Source organism: Orcinus orca, chromosome 4, assembly GCF_937001465.1.
Source record: "Orcinus orca chromosome 4, mOrcOrc1.1, whole genome shotgun sequence".
NCBI lineage: Eukaryota > Metazoa > Chordata > Mammalia > Artiodactyla > Delphinidae > Orcinus > Orcinus orca.
This window is the reverse complement of record NC_064562.1, coordinates 124,819,237-124,824,643: the sequence shown is the minus strand read 5'-3', so window position 1 is coordinate 124,824,643 and position 5,407 is coordinate 124,819,237.

Below are 5,407 nucleotides of genomic sequence, written 5' to 3'. Positions count from 1 at the left end.
ACGTTATTTGGACAAAAGGTAAAAACCAAATCCTAAGCATTCAGAAACTGGTGTGCCAAGAATACAAACGGCCATTTAGTAACAGCAGATTACACGGGATTAGATGAGATCTGTAGTTACTTAACCTTCAAGTGTATTTTGCAGGGGATCAATCAACCTAGCCTTTGAATCTGGTTTCAGCAAAGTAACACATTCTAAGGGAAATGAACATCAAACACGTCAGAAAATTTTCAATAGTTGTCCATATCTAGATTTACAAGAAAATGCCTGTTAAATCCCTTTCCTGTAGAAGTAATTGTTACTACACCTTGAAGATACACATAATGCTCAAAATAATTCAATGTCTTAGCAGATGTTAGAAAACACTGTAGATTACTTGAATGTTATAACATTACAACTTTTACTTTTTGCTTTTTAACAGTATGAATAATACTTAGTTTTATAAAATTTAGCTTTAGAGACAGAAGCACATGACATAAAATTGATTTAGAGTAATCAATATTGCCACATACTGGTTAGCCCCCAAAACAAACTAAACAAATTCCAGTACCTAGAGTTTTTTAGGCAAAATGCTTCAATCCATCACTGTCGTGGCAGCACTAAGACTGTGGTGACAGTGCATCGTGCAGTTCTCCCAGGTCATTTCTGTGTAGTGCAGGCTCGTCCCAACACATTTAGTTTTTTAGTGAAGCCATTATCTTTTTTCAAGAATATATTTTATTCCAAGTTAGTTTCCCAAGTTATGGGCAATCAAACCTTATCTGAAGCTTAACTGTCCTGTTTTTAGCATATATTAGGCTCTACCAGAAAATAAAAATTAAATTAAATATTTTAAAAACTACTTCCATACACATAACATAGAGAATCCGCAGGGTCAATCAAGGATTTAGGCAATAAATATACAGGGCATTTAACCTTCTTTTGGGGTGGTTCTTTTCATCCCCTTTAAACCAAAATACTTTTTCAAAAGGAAATTAATTCTATAAATGTAAGAATATTATGGAAAATACTATTTAAAACTAATAGGATACATATAGAAACAATAGTGTCAAAAGAATTTTCTCAAAATAAAATACTGTGGATTTTCAGGATATGCACAATTCATTTATTCATCTGGTATTTACTGAGCATTTACTCTGTACCAAGCATGGAACTAAGTCCTAGGGGTCCAAAGATAAATAAGACATGATCACTACGTAAAAGGAACTCATGTGATAAAGAGAGGCACAGAGTACACTTGTGAGGAAGCACAAGAGAACACCAGACCAACAGTATTGGTGGGGAAAGGCTTCCTAGGGAGGGTGTACCTGAGCTGCCCCTATACGATGCATACTAATGTATTAAGTGGAAAATCAGGAAAGAGGCATTGCAAGCAGAATAACAAAAGGAACAAAGGGATGGAAGCAATAAACAGCATGTGGTCCTTAGAGAAATACAAGCATTTCAGGTTGTTCCAGCATATGACTTGAGGCAGGAGGTTTAAAAAGAGGGGAGGAGATAAAGCTGGAGAGGTGGGCAAAGATGAAGTCATGAAAGAAGGTCTCAGATGCCCTGTCAAGGAGCCTGCACTCAGCCGGTAGGCAACAGGCAGCAGTAAACGGTAAGCCAGGGAGTGGCACAGCACACTACCATTTTAGATAGATTTCTCTGGTATCTGTGTGGAGGAAAGGCTTAACTAGAGCAAAGCAAGGAGGGAGGGAGGCTGTGGTTATAGTCTAGGTGAGCAGCCACACGCCTGCAACCTGGACTGCCCTGTTGGTCACAGCTAAGATAATGCAACCTCCGGAAATGCCTAGGAGGGGAAAATGCCTGATTAGATGAAGGGATGAAGAAGACGGGATTTAAAACCAACCCCAAGGTTTCCCAGCATGGAGACACAGTTGACTGGTAGTGTCCCTAAGTGCATTTGCAAGCAGGGGAGGAGAAAGGAATGGCAGAGAGGTGGATAGAGCTCTGATCACCAAATGACCAAAATGGTTTCCGAATTATTAATTTCATGAATGTTATGATCTACATAGATGCAAAATATGTTAAAGAGTATTAAAAAACTGCTTAAAGATAAAACATCAGAAATTAATAACTAAGAAGTTAGAGGGAGATACATAACCAAAGCTGGGTCTTCCCAGTCTTTTCATATATGCAAATTAATTGACTAATGTGGTATTAAAATATAATTACAATGTTGAAGTCCTTTATGTTTGAAGCAAAGTTGTCCCTTGATTATTGCTGGAAATGAGTCCAAGGCTTCGCAAATTGGAACTCTGAAACAATTGCTAAACAATATTACATTTATTGCCCCTGCCATATACTGGTTCTGTGGCTTTGGGCTCAGACCCTCATTGTGCTTTCTCTGTAAATGGCTCAGCTACAGAGGACAGGACGAGCAAAGAGCTAGTGGCACAAAGGCACGCAGAGCTCTCTGGGAACACTAAACATTTAATTTGGCCAAGGGGAAAGACAAAAGCCTGAAAAGTCCCTGTGGGACCATGTTGAAGAGGGTCATGAAGGTCCAACTGACAGATTTATACTTACTTGGCAGGTGATTGAAGATTTTTTGAGCTGAAGATTTGGAAGATTGGAACTTTATTTTTAAAAAGTTATTCTAGTTATAAACTTGATGCATTGATTGCAGTGGAGAAAGGCAGAGGATGGGGAAATAAATTAAGAGATTATTAGGGCAGTTTACAATTCCAAATATATAGAGACAGTTGTATATATATAGGACTAATGCCCTTATTTTCCTTTATATGCAGCCAAAGGTGCTAAAGAGACAAATTTAAAAAATAAAATAAAGATAAGAAAATACAATATGCAAAGATACACAGCCTCACTAGCAGTTAAGGAAATATGAAATAAAATGAATTTGTTATAATATATAGCTTATAGCTTAAAAAAATTGATACAGCACTATTAGCAGGAATATGATGGGGAAAGTGAACTCATTCACTGACAGTGGCAGTGCAAATTAGTTCAATCCTTCCAGAGAGCAAGCTAGCAACAATAATACTGTTTCTATATTTTTATCTAGTAATCCTAGCCTGAGGAAACACTCAAACAGAATAATCCCACCCTCCAAAAAAAAGTATTTGTACTAAAATATTCCCAGTGGTTCATCCATAAACCTAAGAATTGGAAGCAATTTAAATGTCCACTATTGGTCCACGATTAGTACAGAACAGACTGGGTCAGGTGACCTGGGGATACACTGGGTGCCACCTAGTAGAAGTTCTTAGCTTAAATACTTACTTATGACCTTATTAATGTTACTAGCTATATTACTTATATTCAGCCTATTTTTTTACCATCTTTATTGGAGTATAATTGCTTTACATTGTTGTGCTAGTTTCTGCTGTATAACAAAGTGAATCAGCTATACATATACTTATATCCCCATATCCCTTCCCTCTTGCATCTCCCTTCCACCCTCCCTATCCCACCCCTCTAGGTGGTCACAAAGCACCGAGCTGATCTCCCTGTGCTATGAGGCTGCTTCCCACTAGCTATCTACCTTACGTTTGGTAGTGGATATATGTCCATGCCACTCTCTCACTTCGTCCCAGCTTACACTTCCCCCTCCCCATGTCCTCAATTCCATTCTCTACGTCTGCATCTTTATTCCTGTCCTGCCCCTACGTTCTTCAGAACCTTATTTTTTTTTTTTAGATTCCATATATATGCGTTAGCATATGGTATTTGTTTTACTCTTTCTGACTTACTTCACTCTGTATGACAGACTCTAGGTCCATCCACCTCACTACAAATAACTCAATTTCGTTTCTTTTTATGGCTGAGTAATATTCCATTGTATATATGTGCCACATCTTCTTTATCCATTCATCTGTCGATGGACACTTAGGTTGCTTCCATGTCCTAGCTATTGTAAATAGTGCTGCAATGAACATTGTGGTACATGACTCTTTTTGAATTATGGTTTTCTCAGTGTATATGCCCAGTAGTGGGATGGCTGGGTCGTATGGTAGTTCTATTTTTAGTTTTTGTTTTGAATTTTTGAATTTTATTTTATTTATTTTTTTATATAGCAGGTTCTTATTAGTTATCCATTTTATACATATTAGTGTATATATGTCAATCCCAATCTCCCAATTCATCACACTATTTTTAGTTTTTTAAGGAACCTCCATATGGTTCTCCATAGTGGCTGTATCAATTAATATTCCCACCAACAGTGCATGAGGGTTCCCTTTTATCCACACCCTCTCCAGCATTTATTTTGTACATATTTTGATGATGGCCATTCTGACTGGTGCGAGGTGATACCTCACTGTAGTTTTGATTTGCATTTCTCTAATGATTAGTGATGTTAAGCATCCTTTCATTATTCAGCCTATTTTATAAGATTATTGTTTCTTGCATTACTAAATGTGTGACTGAACCTCTGATAAAAATAATTATGACTAGACAACTTAAAACAATTGACCAAATATATAGTTCTACAACAAGATCAATGACTGTAATAGTGTAACTCTAGATATGGAAAGAGGCAACAAGAAGGAATCAGTTCCTGGACCATAGCAGACTAGTAAGACAGGCGGTCCAGAGGCTTTGGCTACTGCCAACAGGGCCTAGTCCAGTAACAGCACACTGAGCGGCCTATCAACAAAATCCTCGCTTGACCTGGGAATGAGCATTCCCAGCACCGTGGGACAAATTGGTCACGAAATGCCTCTCAAACCTTGGTCAAAATCATGACCAAAAAGGAGGGGAATATAAAATAAAGATACTGCCCACTATCCAGTTCTACAGGAATCAAGTCATTAGGCACTGCAGTCACGGACCTACAATACACCCTGAAAGGAATTCAGGGTGAAGATCAGGATGAGGCACTTTGTTCTCTGAGAAAACTAGCTGAACCAGCCCTCATAGTTAGATATTTTCAGGAGAAAATTTTATGAACCCAGTTTTTTGCATCTTCCCAAACTTAGAAAAGCACTAAAAACATTAACTAAGATATCTATTCCTTGCTATAGCAGTAACCTTCTACCGAGATGTGTACTTGATTGCACTATATACTGGCCTCCCACCTTACCTCTTTGGAACAGTCCTCAGAGCTTTCTTAAAGACTGTTCTTGGAATATAATCTTGAGGTTGGGTCAAGTAAAATTTTCCATTTCTTTCTTACACTGACTATTAATTTTATCATCAATAAAACAAAAGATAGGAAAAAAACACAAACATACAAAAACCCTCACTCTGATTAAACTTAATTCTAGTGCCAAATATATGGAAATACATACACATGAAAACAGTAATTAAAAATGCAGAACACATAATAGTATACACAGATTATAAACTGCTATATAAAATATATATGTGCATTGACTGATGTGATTTAAAAGCAATAGTGCTTAATATTCATTTGATCATTTTTATTAAATAGACTTAATAA